This window comes from Protopterus annectens, chromosome 1.part2, assembly GCF_019279795.1.
Source record: "Protopterus annectens isolate FY-2018-M chromosome 1.part2, PAN1.0, whole genome shotgun sequence".
Classification (NCBI taxonomy): domain Eukaryota; kingdom Metazoa; phylum Chordata; order Ceratodontiformes; family Protopteridae; genus Protopterus; species Protopterus annectens.
Window position 1 is genome coordinate 947,746,906 of NC_056727.1, and position 18,065 is coordinate 947,764,970.

Below are 18,065 nucleotides of genomic sequence, written 5' to 3' on the forward strand. Positions count from 1 at the left end.
TGGGTACATTATACGTGATGTATAATGCTTACCACTATGATTGTGTCAGTGTGGATTGTTTTCAATTATATAAATGTATGATTGCTTATGTTGTAGATGGTTTAATAAAAATGTTTCTCATTTAAAAAATAAAGGGGGCAGGAATTCAATAATTTATGTAATGCTACTTAGGTTATATGATATATAGCAATATATATGAAGTATAATGTTTGTTAATGTTAATTTGTTAATACAGTTCAATTACTTTTGTATAAATGTAAATTTGCATATGTCACAAGTGATAATTCAATAAAGGTGTTTAAAAAAGGCAGATGGAAGGCGTGCATCCAGTAGCTTATGAATGAAGAAAACCCCACAGATGTTGTACTGCAACAGACATGGCCTATGATGAAAGAAGAAGAGGAGCCCACCCTAGAAGAAGTAAGAACCACACTAAGGAAAATAAAGTCAGAGAAAGCAGCAGGCTCAGATGAGGTCATGACAGATATGATCAAGATGCTGTGTAAGTTAGGGAAAAATGGCTCCTGTGGATACTCATAACAGTATGGAGAGAGAATCCCAGATAACTGGAGAATAAACATTTTAGTGCCACTGTACAAGAACAAAGGAGACATTCATAACTGTGGGCGGTATAGAGGTAGCAAACTCTTGTCACAATGCATGAAAGTTCTGAAACAGGTGACTGATAAACAAATATGTAGAATAGTAGTAAGTAAGATGGGAGATCAGCAGTTTAGATTCACATCAAGATGCAGCCGACCCAATGTTTGCAGTGAGACAAATAGTAGAGAGGCGGAAAGAGTGCAACTGGACATTCTTAGACGTGGAGAAAGCATTGATAAATTCCCAAGAAAGCCAAGTTCTGCGATGGTTCCAAGTCCAAGAAACATTGGTAAAATTAGTGCAGACTATGTACAAGTATCCAATGATGCAAGTAAGATCATTCCTCAGACTCACAGAGGGATTCCCAGTGGGAGAGGATATGCATCAGGGTACAGCTTTGAGTCCCCTGTTGTTTATACTGTTGATGAATTACATTAGCAAACAGGTCAAAAGGAAAAGATCAACAAAGATGCTGTATGCAGAAAACGTAGCATTAACAGCAGACTGTGAACAAGAACTTCAGCAAAGGAAAGGGCAACTGAAGATGCACAGTATGAATCTGAGTACAGATAAGACAGCTGTAGTATCAGTGAATGACGGAAATCAGCAGATGTGAACTGAGATAGAAGGGAATATAGTGGAACAGGTTAACAGCTTCAAGTACCAGGGAGGGGTGGTTGAGGAGAAGGGATGTCTGAATGAGGAAGTTAAAGCCAGAACCAGAGGGACTGCAGCCAATTAGCACAGATCTTCAGGGGTAAATTATATCATAAGAATAACAGACAAGCTAAAAAGTAAGGTGTACAAAACAGTGGTGCAACCAGTACTACTGTATGGTACAGAAACCTGGGCAGTGAAGGCAAAGCAGCTGAGAAAGCTAGAGGTGATGGAGTAGAAGTGCCTCAGATAGTTGGTAGGATGCACACTGTGAGACAGAAAAAGAAATGAGAACATCAGACCAGAAGCCCAAGTAACTCCACTGCAGAGAAGGTTAAAGAGAACCGACACATGCAGAAAAGGAGAAGACAATCTGGTGAAGAAGATTTAGGACAGACAGAAATAAGGCAAGAGGAAGCAAGATCATCCAACAAAGGGATGGACGGATTGTGTGAGAGAAGACTTGTGACGGACAAGCATGACTGCTGAAGAAGGTAGAAGTGTGGCACTGAATCGAGACAGAGATGGCGACAGCTGATGTAACTTCCTGATCCCATATAGAAAGTGGGAAAAGGGGTTCATGATGATGATGATGTCTGACACTGATGTGCATTAGTGGGGTGCTGTTCTCCTCTGGTGCCATGCTTTGAATGAAATTTTAAACTGAGCTACCACCTGCCTGAGTTAGGGGCAGCTTATATGGATGTAAAAGAGCCCCACAACACTTACAGAAAAAAAGATGCAGGGGGTTTATTAAAATATGTATAAGAAAAAAACAGTGTACAAACACCAATTCAAAAGACCCCCCCAATGAAAAAAAAGAAGTTATGTTCTTACCATAATGTTCCATCTATGTCGAAGATCTTCATTCATTCATTACTGATGGGAGTAGGCCTTATAACAAGCTTGCGCCAACCAAAAAAAATTTCGAGCTAAGCTTACCCATAGTGCCCCTCTCTGTTACCTCAGATCAAGTTTGCCCGTAAGAAAGAAAATGGAGGCTTTTTCTGAGCAAGTTCCCTAATACAGGATTTGGACCAAATACGAACCTCCATGAGCCTTTTGGAGGGGGAAGGAAGGTGGGATGTAATGAATGAATGAAGATCAACAACACACATGGAACGTTATGGTAAGAACATAACTTCTTTATCTGATGTTGTTAATCTTCATTCATTCCTCACTGATGGGACAGATTCTCTAGCTACTTTATGTCTTGGGAGGCCCTATGGAAGGATGTTCTTGAGTACCATTGAACCAAAGGATGCTCTCCCCCTGGAGACCAAATCCAATTTGTAATGAGTGATAAAGGTGTGAGGAGTAGCCCATGTTGCAGCTGCATACATGGAAGCCCTTGAATGAAAAGAAACAGAAGTCGCCACCAATTTGGTTCATTGTGCTTTGACCTTACTTGATACAGGGATTTTGTTATGTTGGAAGGTAAAGCATATATAATTTCTCAACCGTTTAGATAAAGTTACCTTAGAAACAGAATTCCCCAAATTTGGTCCTGAGTAGGATACAAATAACTGGTTGGATTTTCGTAGTGATTTAATTCTGTCTAGGTAGAATCATAATTGTCTATGTACATCCAGTAAATGAAGGCAGTATTCTCCTTTATTTGAGAAATTTGAAAAGAAGATTGTCAATTCCAACATAACTTTGGGCAGATAGGAAGGATTAGTACGGAGTGATACTCTGTCCTTATGAAAGACCATGTAAGGGCGTTTTATGCACAAGGCTTGAAGTTCGGATATTCGATTGTTGAGGTGATGGCTACCAAGAATTGGGACTTCCAGGATAAAAATTTTATATCACAAGTGGCAGCAGGTTCGAAAGGAGATTGAGTCAAGGATTGCAGAACTAATGTCAAACGCCAAGGTTCGATTGGTTCTTTGAAGGGTGGTCTGATGTGCAAGACCCTTTCAAAAAGGTTTTACAGAGGCAATGGGAAATTAAGGATGAGTCTTGGAATCCATTGTGGAAATCTGAGATAGCAGCCATATGTACTCAAATAGTGGAGGCTGCCACTCCCGAATGAAGAAGGCTTGAAAAATAATCCAGTACAGCACTAACTGGAGCTGAGCAGGGATCTAGTTCTTTCTGTCGAGACCAAATAAGGAATCTCTTCCACTTGTTAAGATAAGTTTTCCTGGTGGATGGTTTGTGTGAAGTCAAAAGAATGTTACATACAGGGGAGGAAAGGTTATTCTGACTGGCAATTACTGGAAGTGGAGAAACCAAACTGTCAGCTTGAGACTTGAAATGTTTGGAGGCAACAACCCCAGAGGGTGTGACAGTAATTCCAGAGATGATCCAAAATCCATGATTGATGTACTAGGTGAGGCCAAAGAAAGGGAAACCAAACTTGTTGGGGCCAATAGGGTGCAATGAGGATTACTCTGCTTCTCAACCAGAGGGCCTTCTTTATAAAATGTAGAATCAGGGGAAGGGGAGGAAAAGCATAAAGAAGTCCCGTGAGCCAATCGTGTATTACAGCATCCCTTGGGGATTAGGGCAAAGTAACTGCTGGATTTGTGGTTTATTGGTGAGGCGAATAGGTCGCAGCAAGGATGGCCCCAGCGGTCGAAAATCTTTGCCATTATGGTTGGATTGAGGAGCCACTTGTGAGACAGGAGAATGCATCTGGTCAGTTTGTTTGCGATCATGTTGGAATGTGCATTGCTATGAGAAAGCAGATGGAAGCTACTGCCCATTGCCAAATTCTCATAGCCTCTTGACACAACGGGTAGGACTTGGTTCCCCCTTGTTTGTTGATATACCAGACCACTGACACGTTGTCGAACTGGATAGCAATTGTCCCTGACGGGAGGACAGCATGGAATGCTTGCAATGCTAGAAGCACTGCCTTCAGTTCTAGGACACTGATATGCAGATTGGCTTTCACTGGTGACCAAGTACCTTGGACAGTCTGTCCCTGGAAGTGCCCTCAACCCGGTCAGGGAAGCATCCGTGGTCACTATGACCTTGGGCTCTGAGGGGGAGAAAGGATGACTCCACAGGGCTTTGTCTGGCTTCATCCACCAAAGTAAATCTTGTTTGCATCAGTTTGTTATGCAGGTCTGGAAGGACAATGGATGAATCAAAGGGGACCACTGCCCTATTGTAAAATATAAGGGAAAAGTACAAAATAAGCAATTTATTGATGACCCAAAAAAGTTTTATAGAGAATTGGGAAATAAAGTAAAAGGAATTGAAAGACCTCCAAAAAAAAGAGGAAGTAGATACATTTTGGAGACGTATCTATGAAGATGCTGTAGAACATAACAAAGATGCTAAATGGAGAGAAGAAGTAAAAGAAAGAATAAGAAGTTTAAAAATACAGGATATGAAATGGGATGAAGTAACAGCCAGAGAGATTAAAACAAAGTTAAGAAAAGCCTTTAACTGAAAAAACCCATGCCCAGGTGCAATACCTAACTGAGTAAGAACTATTTATATGCATACCCTGAACAGACACCATACTGGCAAATAACAAGAAAAACAATGCTTTTACTTAAGAGTGAACCTGCAAGCTACCCTAAAAATTAAAGACCAACAACTTGCCTTCCGACGACTTATAAATTATACATGGGAAGTGATGCCGTCAGAGTTTATAGTATTTTAGAAGAAAACTCAATTATGGCAGTAGAACAAAAGGGCAATAAAAGAAAGTCATAAAGAACAAAGGATAATTTGTTGTTAAATAAAGTTATAGTGGAGAAGTGTAAAAAGGGGAAGAATCTAAGTATGGCGTGGACTGACTACAAAAAAGCATTTGATAGTATCCCACATTCATGGATAAAAGAGTGCTTAAAAATGTATAAGATACACCCTACACTGATTGACTACATTACAGTAACCATGAAACAATGGCAGACCACTTTGCAATTAAACCATGATAAAGGACAGATTATTATCCCAGGGATAAAAATTAAAACGGGGATATTCCAGGGTGACTCTCTGTCACCACTGCTATTCTGCCTTGCCATTAATGCATTAAGCTGTTTACTTAACAGCTTAGGCCATGGTTACAATTTGGCTCCTAGAAAACAACAAAGTGTAAAGACTTCTCATCTTCTCTTTGTTGATGATTTAAAACTGTATAGCTCATCAGATGAAGAACTGAAAGCACAGCTGCAGGTTGTCAAAACTTTTTCAGATGATATTAGAATGTCATTTGGTCTTGATAAATGTGCAAAAGCAACCTTTAAAGCAAGAAACTGCAGCACCAGGAAAACATCAGTTTGGGACAAGAATGTGATATAAAAGAACTTGAGCAAGAGGGAGTGTACAAATACTTGGGAACTGATGAAGGATCTGCAATAAAACATGAACAAATGCAAATAAAACTCAGTAAGGAATACTTTAGAAGTTAAATTAATCCTGCAAACAGCACTGACATCTAGGAGCAAGATCCAAGCTACAAATCAGTTTGCTCTTTCTGTCCTAATTTCAGGAATTTTAATAATGCTTTGACTTAGGAGTGGAGTCCATTCCCATCATGGCATTAGAAACCCAAAAGATTTGGAGCAATTAGCAAAAGGGCAAGACCACTGCACTAGTAGAAGCCACTGAAGTAATCTCATGTATAGTCTTGCCAGTGGAACTATTGTTATTGATGCTGCCATTGATCTGAATAGTTGAAGGACTGCACAAGCTGAAACTTTGTCTTGGGAGAGTATTGCCTGGAGTTGGGATGTCAATCTTTCCAGTCTGTGGGGAGGGAGGGAGGGAGGGAGATTAGGCAAGATTGAGTATCGAAAGTTGCCCCTATGAATTACAAAATCTGAGAAGGAATTAACTTACATTTCTCCTCGTTTTTGGAGATCCCTAAGGAATTTGCTACATTTAGGGTGTAGTGTAGGGCTGCAAACAGTAAACATTTGGTGGGGGCGGTAAGAAGCCAATTGTCTAGTTACAGAAACACCCGGAATCCTTGCAGTCTCAAGTGAGCTGTTACCATTGCCATGCATTTGGTGAAAACTCTGGGGGCAGTAGTGAGACCAAAAGGCAGCGCTTGAAATTGGTACTGATTGGTTCCCAGCTGGTAGTGGAGGAATCTTCTGGATCATTTGTTCATTTTTATGTGGTAATACGCATCCTGAAGATCTACTGAGCAAACCGTCTTTCTCCAGGAAGGGTATGATAGACTGAATTGTGACGATTTGGAATTTTGTTTGAACGACAAATTTGTTTAGGATGCTGGGGTCGAAGATTGGCCTCCAGTCCCGTCTTTTTTGGCACTAAAAAGAACCTTGAGTAAAATCCAGATCCTATTTGGTCTGGTGGGACTGCTTGGATGACTCTTTTTTTGGAGCAGCTTTTGTATTTCTTGAGCTGCTGATTCCCTTTGACAGGGTGGAATGTCGGAAATGTGCCTTAGTGGCCTTGGGCAAATATTGAAGGGTATATGGTAACCTCTGGCAATTATCTTCTACACCCAAGAATCTTTGGTTATCGTTCGCCAGGCAAAGTGGTGCAGAAAGAAACGTCCCCCGACTGCTTCCAACGGTAAGCAATCAGGCTGCTCTTCAGGAGCACTGGTAGGGCTGTCCAGAGAAATAATCTCTGGACCCCTGATTATGCGGACCCCCTCTGCCTCTGTAGGGGCACCTTCCAGATGAGTTTCCCCCTCTGCCCCAGGGAGTAAACTTGCCACATGTGTCTCGGAAAGGACCCGAGGACGTCTTGTGCCACATCTTTCTACTCCTCTGATTCCTAGAGTAGGATTGCTGGGGGTGGAAAAATGTATGCCCAGAGCAGACAGGGTCTTGCCATCCTTTTCACACTTGACTAACGTGGCTTTCACTTTCGGGCCAAAGAGAGAAGAAGCTTCCACTGGACCGTTGAGAAAGGAAGACGAGAAAGGGCCTACAAAATCACAAAGGTGCATCCAGGTGTGACGTCTCATGACAACACCTGAACCCGTTGCTCTAGATGCCCCTTTGGTAGTGTGAGAGATCAATCGCATGGACGAGTTAGATATAGATTCCAGGGTTGCAAGCTGTGAGGAAACTATGTCACGTACCTCTTCAGAGACTGCTCCTGCTAAGGTTGCCAAGAGTTCTGAGATTAGATCTCTCTGGAGCCTGGTAAAGTGTGCCAAGTAATTCAAGGTAAGCACTCGCTTCCCTAACCTGTCCATCGCCTGAGACTCCCTGTTTGGGGAATGGAAAGTATGGCTCTCCTCAGTGAGCTCTTTTTAGTGGTCACCACCATCACCATAGCATCTACCAGTAGACCTTTGGACCAGTGTGGACTTTCTTCCGGCGGGGATAAAATTTTGTCTGGTCTCCACGGGATTGGTTCAATGGTATCAGGACTCTTCCATGTGTGCTGCACTATGAGCTGGACTAGTCTGTCTGCAGGTGGGGTCACCCAAGAAGTAGAGGGCTGAGCACGAAAAGCTTGCAAGAATACAGAATCCTCAGAGGAGGGGTTGGTGGGCTTCCAGCCTCCCCGCTGTTTTAAAATTTCCAGTATGTCTCTGAAGGAAACATCCTCAGGGGGTGACTGTGGGGACCACTCCCCTTCATTGTAGTCCATATCTTCAGTGAGGGACTCTTCGGGGGAGTCCACGTGCTTCCTCTTGCATCATACGTGGTACCTCCTCAGTGGGGACATCCAAAGAGGACTCTGAAGAGAGGGTGCCCTATGGTAGGGTATCTTGAGGCTCTTGTGCTTGACATCCCGATGTGATGGACTGTGTCAGCTGCGGTTCAGAGAGGGAATATATAAGGTACTCTGACGCCGAGGGAACCATCTGTGTGCCTCTGGAGGCAAGAGCCATCTCCATCGCTTGGAAAGCTGACCCGCCTGAAGAGGGATGGGAGCCTGGAACTGAGAAGGACAACCTCGGAAATGGAGTCACACCCCGCTCCGATGAGCCCACTCCCAGGGAAGGAGCCCCAAGAAGACTTGGTGCTGCCAAGACTACTGGAACCGTAGTGGACAGCGCCGTACTAGGGTTCACAGTGCTGATGGGATAAAAGTAATTGTAGTAGTTAAGGCTCATTAACTTAATATTTAACTTATAATGTACCTGTGACGGTCCCTACTTCAGGCCAGTAATCAAGGAGCCTCAATCCTCACCACTGACACTGGTAAGGGTCAGCCACTAGGTGCAAAAAAGGATACACACAGTATTTTCAGATGCAGCTCTCTGTACCAAGCACAATTTCCCTTAACACCACACAAGGAGCACACTCCAGACCTGGGGTTGGACTCTGTGTCTCTCCAGGCCCCAAACAAGACTCTACACTGACCACTTTGGTGCTCTGTGTCCCTGTTCCAAGTAGCTGACACACACTGTTGGATATCTGATTTAGAGACCACACACACACACACACACACACACACACACACACACACACACACACACACACCTGGGAAAGGCTGGCACAGATTTACCAGCTGTGCCCCCTCTGCTCAAACTATAAGATAATTACGCTGCCACCAGTCAGTTACCTTAAGGCTGTTACAAGGGTACCCAATATGGTAGAGTTGGACCAATGCAGCAAGGCTTTCAGGAGCAGCCACAGTGTCACTGAAATAAGCCTAAGTGCTCTCAAGATGTTAAAAGTATTTTGCATAGGTATAAAGTACATTTTTTTCAGTTGTTTTTAAGTGTGGTGGGGTTTGTGGGCAGGCACTGCTGTTCTTTTTTCCTCCCTTCTTCTCTCTTTCTTCTTGTTCAGTTTTAAGAAATGTAGGCACTGCAATGTAAAAAAAGCCTGGTTAAAAAGCATGATAAAAGAAAAATTAATGGATTTTTTCTCATTCTTGCATGGGGAATGACTGGATTAAAAACCTTACATTGATTTGCTAACAAAACAGACAGTAAATTAAATGAAAAATAACATTGAATATTATGAGTTTTTTTCTAGCAAATACATGTATGCTCAGTAACAATTCTGCAGCTGGTTTTCATGTTTCCATGGAAACAATCTGAAAAAGAGAAATTGACTGCCTGGTTCTCATGTCTCCATGGAGACAATCTGATAAAGAAAAACTGGCTACAGTGTAGTGGAGAGTTATTGGCTTAGAAAAAAGAAAAGAAAATAAAAGAAAAATTGGCTAGGAGATAATGTTCTCTGAAATCATTCAGGGGTTTTCCAAAGGTAGACTGTTCTCTGAAAGCATTCAGAGGCTTTCCCAAAGTAGTTAATGTTTTCTGAAAGCAATGGAAACTGGAAATCAAAATATAAACCAAGTACACTAGATGTTGTGAATACAGTAACAGAGATAAAACAAATGGAATTGAGATCTTTAAAGAAGGGTAGGAGGAAACTACATCGAAAAAATGGGAATTGTGGGAACAATACATAAAAGGGATGAATGAGGCTTAAAAGGTGGCAGGACTTAAATCAGCTATGGAATGTTTGACTGAAAAAGATTGGGTAGCTTATAAGTGTTGTATAATGTTTGCAAGTGAGAGTGTGTCAGTACTGTTTGTGATGTAAAATGCTTGCAACTAGGACTGTGTTGGTGTGGTTTGTTTTCATTTATATAAATGTATGATTGCATATGTAGTAAGGGATGGTTTAATAAAGACTAAGTCCAACTACTAAAATGTAGGGGTCTATATCAGAACATCGAAGTTTTAAAACTTCGAATGTTCTGATATCGAACACTATTCAGCGAACTCTAAGAATAGCGAAGCTGCAGAACAGCGAATTCTTTCCTCGGGAAAGAATTTGGTTGGCCGTTTCAATGGCTTTGCTATTCTTAGCGTTGTGGTGGAAAGTTATGGGTTGGGTTCAGGTTAGTATGCGATTGTTTGTACTTTAGGGTTAGGGGCGGGTTAAGTGAGGTAGGGTTAGGGCGCGGGTTAGGCGTGTGTGCGATAGACTTTAGGGTTGGGGCGGTTTAAGTGAGTTAGGGTTAGGGCACGGGTTAGGTGAGTGTGCGATAGTGACAGACCTTAGGGTTAGGGTTTGGGTTAAGGTAAGTGGGTGGATAGTAGTGTATGTTTAGTTTAATGTAGTGTTAGATGTAGGAATTTAAGTGTATGTGTGTGGCTGATGTTTGTTTGATGTGCTTGTGTTGTGTGTATGTGTTTCGGTACAGTGAATTTTTTCCATGGGAAAAGATTCGCTGTTCTGAACGTTCGATATTTTCATGTTTAGATGTTTTAGGGCCGATGAAATAGCGTTCGCTATTTTCATCTTTCGATAATGTGATATAAATGCAAATGTAGAAATGTATAACTGTTAAATCTGCTGTGTCACATGTTAATTTAAAGTTGAATGTTGAATGTTATAAATGTTGAATGTTACTAATTTACTGTGATACATGTAACAAAATGAGAAGTTATGTACCTACCATAACGTTCCATGTTAGTTGTCTTCTTCTCGCCTTCTTTCTTGCTGGATGGTCCGACTCGGCCAATACTAAAGCTCGATAGCTAATTCCACCGACTCGAGGCTCCCCTATATCCCACAATGCTAGGCGGTAACTACTCAGATCTCGTTTGATAGCTAAAACCAAGCAGTTCTGGTCTCCATAGTATGGAGAAGAGAGAAAAGGAACCCACCTCTATATAAACCTGTATGTAACCTACCACAAACATAAAGGAGAGAATAGAGGTGGTAGAACATGTGGGAAGGAAGCCCCAATGGAAGATCCCAAAAATTCCTATCGGTCTGTCCAGGCTGGGGGGGGAGGAGGGTGGGACGCAAGAAAGAAGGCGAGAAGAAGACAACTAACATGGAACGTTATGGTAGGTACATAACTTCTCAATGTTAAGTTGTCAATCTCGCCTTCATTCTTGCTGGATGGGACCGCGTCCCTAGCACCTTACCCTGGGTGGCTTATCGGAACAGACTCTTGAGAACAGTGGAACCAAAGTTGGCACGGTTTCTGGAGGCCATATCCAATTTGTAATGCGAGATAAAGGTATGAAGAGAAGCCCATGTGGCTGCTGCACAAATGGAATCTATTGGTAGCCTGTCCTGAAAAGCTACAGATGTAGCTAATGCCCTGGTTGAATGAGCTCTAGGTCTTGAAGGCAGTTTTTGATGTCTGATTTCATAGATGAAGGTAATTATAGAGGTAAGCCATCTTGAAAGGGACACTTTAGAAACTGGAAAGCCCAATTTCCCTTCCGCATAAGACAGGAAGAGCTGGTCAGATTTCCAGAACTGTTTAGTCCTGTCTAAATAATATCGAAGTTGACGAACATCTAGAAAATGTAACTTTTGTTCCGACTTGTTGGAATAATCAGGGAAGAAGACAGGGAGATCGATAGTCTGGTTTAGATTTGCCTCAGAGGAAACCTTAGGCAAGAAGGACGGATTAGTCCAGAGGGACACCCTGTCTTTATGGAAAACTAAGTAAGGAGGACAACTGGAAAGAGCATGAAGTTCAGATACCCTTCTAGCTGATGTTATGGCTACTAGAAAAAGTGTTTTCCATGAGAGCAACTTAAGAGGGCATGAAGCCGCAGGTTCGAAGGGGGGAAGAATCAGGGATGCTAGGACCAAATTCAAGTCCCACTGAGGTGGGGGATCTTTGATTGGGGGCTTGAGCAAAAAGACACCTCTTAGAAAGGCTTTGCAGAGTTTATGGGACATGATACTGGAGTCCGAGACACTTACATGAAAGTTAGATATAGCAGCTAGTTGTACTCTAATGGTAGATGAGGAAGAGCCTAAATGAAAGAGCTCTGCCAGGAAGTCTAGAATAGACTGGATAGGTGCAGTGAAGGGGTCTATATTTTTTGATGCTGCCCAGAAGGAAAAATGTTTCCACTTACTATTGTAAATCCTTCTGATAGAAGACTTGTGAGAGGCTATCAGGATGTTACGGACCGAATGAGAAATTAAGGGAAGCCTGGCTAGGGTAGGAATCAGAGAAACCATGCTGTGAGGTTGAGAGATTGGAGGGAGTGGTGCAGCTGGCCCGACTAGTGGGTCAAAAGATCTGGCACTGGGTCCAGATGCCAAGGCTGCTCCAAGAGGTAATGATGCAGGAACGGAAACCATATCTGTCGAGGCCAGTAAGGGGCAATGAGGATCATAGTGACTCTCGAGGCGATAGCTTTCTGAATTAATTGAGAGATCAGTGGAAAAGGGGGGAAAGCATGCAGAAGTCCCCAGGGCCAATCGTGGACTAGAGCGTCTCTGGTGGATTGCCTGGTAGAGGGAAGAGGGTGAACAAATTGTGACACTTGCTGTTTTGGGGAGTAGCAAAAAGATCGCAGCAAGGCCGGCCCCATCTTTGAAAGATTTCCTCCAGCACTGATTTTTTTAGAGACCACTCGTGAGGCATGAGAATAGCCCTGCTCAACTTGTCCGCAATCACGTTAGACTTCCCAGGAATGTGCGTTGCTATCAAAAACCGCTGAGAAGAAATCGCCCACTGCCAAAGTCTGAGTGCCTCTCGACATAAGGGGTAGGACTTGGTTCCGCCCTGTTTGTTGATGTACCACACTACGGACATGTTGTCCGTCTGAATTGCAATAGTCCTTGTGGGAAGAGAGTCCTGAAGGGCTTACAACACTAAAAGCACTGCTCTCATCTCTAAGACATTTATGTGCAAGTGGCTTTCGAAAGATTGCCACGTGCCCTGGACTGTCCTGCCCTGATAATGCCCCCCCCCCCCACCCGACCAGGGAGGCATCCGTTGTCACCGTGGCGATTGGGGGGGTAGGGATGAAGGGTCTGCCCTGGAGAACTTGAGGTGATGTCATCCACCAAGACAGGTGATTCTTGCATGATTGGGTTAGCAGGATGATGTGAGACATTGGGAGCTGTTGGAAGGACCATTGAGAAAACAGCATCCACTGGAGGATCCGCATGTGAAAACGAGCTAAGGGGAGGAGTGTAATGGTAGCTGCCATGAGTCCTAATACCTTCAAGACTACCCTGGCTTTGATCTTGTTGCATTGAAGCAGAAGGTAAACTTGTTTGTGGATATCTGATACTCTTTGCTCTGTCAGTCTGGCAGAAAGAAGAACTGTGTCTAAGGTGGCGCCTATAAAGGTAATAGATTGACAAGGCGACAAGGCAGATTTTCCGAAATTTATTGAAATGCCTAGAGCTTGGCAAGTTTGAATGGTGAAGTCTCTGGATAAAAGAAGTTGACGCCTGGTGGTGGCAGTAAGGAGCCAGTCGTCCAAATATGGAAACACCTGGAATCCTTGACGTCTCAAGTGAGCCGCGACCACTGCCATACATTTGGTGAACACTCGGGGGGCTGTAGTGAGACCAAAGGGCAGGGCTCTGAACTGGTAGTGACTGGCTCCCAGCCTGAAGCGGAGAAACCTCCTGGAGCGTCTGTGCATTTTGATATGGTAGTACGCATCCTGAAAGTCTGTCGAGCACATCCAATTGTCCTGACCCAAGAAGGGTAGAATGGACTGTAGCGTGACCATCCGGAATTTTGTTTTCTTCATATACTTGTTTAGCTTGCTGAGATCCAGTATTGCTCTCCAGTCCCCTGTTTTTTTGGTACCAAAAAGAATTTGGAGTAGATTCCGGATCCTTGCTGGTCTGCTGGGACTGGCTGGATAGTTCTTTTTGACAGCAGCTTTGATATTTCTAACGCTGCTTGTTCCCTTAGACTGGGTGGAACGTCTGGAAGGGATCCTTTGGGTTGGGTTGGGATGTGAATAAAGGGGATCTTGTAACCCTCGGATATGATCGACTGTACCCATTTGTCTTGAGTGAGGGAAATGGCTTTTGGGTACAGTGATAATCTTCCCCCGACTGCCTCCGAAGGTGGACAGCCGGGCAGCTCCTCAGGGATGCTGAAAGGGTTTATCAGAGAAAGTCTCTCTGCTACCCTGGTTTTGCGGACCACCTCTGCCCCTAGGGCGGCATCTATTGTTGTTCCCCCTCTGCCTCTAGAGGGGAATCGACTTTGTGCGTCAGATGAGACTCCTTGTGGTTTGCGGAACCACATCCCCCCCCCCCTCTGACCTTTGGGATAAGGTCTGGAAGGGGTAGAAAAACAGACTCCCACGGCAGAGAGAGTCTTACCTTCCTGCTCGCACCTAGTCAATGTATCCTTCACCTGAGGCCCAAACAACGTTGAGCCATCAAAGGGGGAATTGGTGAAGGACGCCTTGAAAGGGTCCGCAAAATTGCAAAGCCGCATCCAGGCGTGGCGTCGTAAAGCTACACCTGTGCCTGCGGCGCTACTCGCCCCATCAGCCGCATATGAGATAAGCCGCATGGAGGAGTTGACAATCAAATTCAGGGTTGCCAACTGGGAGTTCATTTTGTCTTGGAACCCCTCAGCTGTTGGATCCTGCATAGCATCACCCCTATCCTTGAGTAAATCCCTCTGGAGACGGGTGAAGTGACACAAGTAGTTCAGCGACCGCATGGCAAAGGTCGCTGAGGAAAACATCCGCTTACCATACCTGTCCATGGTCCTAGACTCCTTATTAGGAGGATGGACAGGTACCGAAGGATCGGCTAATTCCTTCTTAGTGGCTGCGGCCACCACCATGGCATCAACAGAGACACCTTTGGATAAGAACTGTTTCTCTTTTGGGGCAGTAATAAATTTTGACGGCCTCCTTGGTGTAGGTTCCACCGAATCAGGGGCCGTCCAAGCCTTCCTTGCCACCACTTCCATGAGGGGGTCAAAGGGAGGAGACACCCAGGAGGTAGAAGGGCGAGAGCCAAATGCCTCAAGGTAGACTGACTCGTCCTCTGAAGGGTTAAGGGTGGGCCAGTTCTCCCTCTGTTTAAGGATTTCAAGGATGTCAGCAAAAGAGAAATCCTCAGAGGGGGACCGAGGGGAACCTTCAGATTCCTCCAAGTCAGTGTCGGATGTGATAGACTCAGGGGAGTCAATGTGCTTCCTCTTGCACTGTCTCTTCCGAGGGGGTTCCCCTGCCGGATCAGGAGAAGCCTCGGAAGAAGAGGATATTCCCAATGGGGAAACCTGAGGGGCTGGCTCTCTACGGTCTGGTACGAGGGGGTGGGTAGAAACCACCGCAGGCACTGAAGAGGGAGGAGCTGACGGAGCTGACCGTGGGGTAGACACGGGGTCTAGCACGCTCCGCATGACCTCGAAGGCACCCCGATCAGCCAAGGCCGAAGGTCCCCACTCCGAGGAGACAAGGACCCCCCCGGCACCGACAGGGACGGCTCCGAGGCCGATGTCGGAGCCGAACTCACTAGCGCCGACTCTCCGAGAGGGAGAACGGGGTCGGACAAGGGTCCAATGCCACTCGCCCCCTCAGAGCCGACGATAGAAGCCCGGAGCCGAGATCCCTCCAAAGAGGAAATCGGAGCAGACGACGGAGCCGAAAGGGAGGGTATCGGCTCTGATGCACCGACAGCCACGGCTCCGATGAGCCCCAGCTCCGAACTCAAAGGAGTCAGAGGAGGAACACAAGCAGGGATGGGAATAGCCGCTGACTGTTGAGTAGGGCTATGCAGCATTTGGGCCAGTGCCTCGGAAGTCTACTCACCACCCTTTGTAAGTCATGGTCGGACAGCCTGGAGGACCAAGAGGAATGGGACCTATGGCTCCGCTCCGACAGAAGAGGGGATCCCGGGGCCGAGTGGATGGAGCCGATGGAAGGGGACCTCGACCTCTTCTTAGAAGGTGGCTCCGATAAGACTATCAGAGCCGACTGAGTCTTAGCAACCTCGGCTCCGGCTGGAGCCGAGGTAACGGTTTGAGTCTTCGAAACATCGACTCCAGCCGGAGCCGATGTCGAAGCAGCCTTGATGCTCCCAGCGGACGGCTCTGAAGCTGGAGCCGACGGCCTGGAAGTCTTTGAAGGCTTCCCTGATGCAGACTGGGTCGAGGGGCCTTCAGGCTTTAATAAGCCTCGAAGAATAAGTTTATTTTTGCGTTCCTGCAGGACTCTTGGGCTGAATGCATGGCAAACAGCACAGGAGTCCTGCAGGTGCAAAGGTCCCAGGCAATAGACACAAGAAGTGTGACCGTCTGTCAGAGACATTTTCTGACAGCACGAGTCACACTTCTTGAAGCCTGAGACCTTGGAGTCTTTAGACATCCCAGAAGAGGAGACTGTATATCAAAAAAAAAAAAACACAGACACACCCTTTAACCAAAAACCTAATCACACTGAATGACAAAGGGAAAAGGGGGAGTGGGCCAAAGGCCTAGAACTTAAAAAGGAATAAAAAGGGGATAAAAACGAGGAAGACCCGATTTAAACTAAAAGGATACCCTGTACTATAAACTAAACTAAATAAAAAGGATAGGGGTAGATATTTGAAGTTTTAAACTGGAAAAAACTCACTAACCTGCCAGAGCCGGTAGAAGAAAGCACCTCGCAGCTAAACGGCAAACAAGATCTGAGTAGTTACCGCCTAGCATTGTGGGATATAGGGGAGCCTCGAGCCGGTGGAATTAGCTCTCGAGCTTTAGTATTGGCCGAGTCTGAGCCGAGGATCGGCTCCGAACCCATCCAGGAAGAATGAAGGCGAGATTGACAACTTAACATTGTTGATTAACACTGTTGATTGAATTAGTATTCTGTAAAATTATTTGTGGAGCTTTTCTCCCCGGCCTCTGCTGAGAAAGGACCTGTGTCCAGACAGACTTTCCCAGTAAACAAATGTAAAATAAATAAATAAAATCAATAAATTAAAAAAAAAAAACTTGGGATCTCTGGCCATCATTGGAATTGGGGGAAATCAAGTTTTCAACCTGAGGGATTTCAGATTCAAGTGAGGCTGACTTGATGGATGCGATATCAAGTCTGGAACAGAATCTAGGACCCAAGGATGGTGTAAATGTGATACCACAGAAAGGGGAACCTAACTTGTCTGGGCCAAAAGGGGGCTATAAGGATTACAATCATTCTGCAGTGGGCTGCTTTCTGCAGAAACCTGATCACCAGGGGTATTAGACAATACACTTAAATGAGACCTGGGAGCCAAGCATACAGTACAGCATTGCTCAGTGACTGTCCCTTAGGATGGATCATGGCAAAAAAGCTGCTGCACTTCATGTTAAATGTGGTAGCTGAGACATTGTGCAGCCACTGACGGATTGAGGGACCACTTGTGAGGACTTAGAATGCTCCTGCTCAGAGTGTTGGCTAGAATGTTGGCCTTCCCTGGTATGCACATTGCTATCAGAAAGCACTGCGAGGACATCACCTCCTGTCACATCCTCATGTCCTCTCAACACAGGGGATAGGACCAGTTTTCCCCTTGTTTATTTATGAACCAAATAACTGCCATGATGTTGTTCTGGATAGTGATTACACCTTTGTGGAGGAAGTCTTGAAAGGCCTGTAATGCTAGCAGGACTGCTCTCATCTCCAAAACATTGATGTGTACATGGGCCTTTGACTGGGACCAAGTACTTTGGGCCATCTTCTATTCATAATATTCCCCCAACCCCAGGAAGGATGCATCCATGGGCTAAGGAAAAATAAATGGATGGCCAACAGAAACATGATGTGACGTCAGCCACCAGAAGATGTAATGATGACAAGTGTCAGTGAGATGAGCAGGAAAGTTCACTGAATAAGTTGTAATAGACAACTGGACTGAGAGTCAACTGAAGAACCCTCATGAAAACCTGGCCAGAGGGACAAGACAAATTGCAGCAGCCATCAGACTAAGAAGACAAAAAAAAATAAGGACATTTATGGCCTCTAACATAACAATAGTTGATTGGCTTGAAAATATGGAAATAATCTTAATGGAGGAAGTCTGGCAATCTTGTTAGTAGTATCCAAATGGCATCTGATAAACTCTAGAGCTTGAACAAGTTCCAGGTTGGATTTGTTGAAACTGACTGTAATACCCAAGGACAGACATAGATAGAACAAGGAGTCTCTTGGCTAAACCAGCAAC

At 44.7% G+C, this 18,065-nt stretch overlaps 1 protein-coding gene across 2 annotated transcripts in view; it reads right to left on the bottom strand.

Moving 5' to 3' along the window:
* SPDYA (speedy/RINGO cell cycle regulator family member A) overlaps positions 1–18,065 on the bottom strand; it is a 1,384,696-nt gene that overhangs the window by 587,102 nt on the left and 779,529 nt on the right. The gene's annotated exons all lie outside the window — the stretch shown is intronic.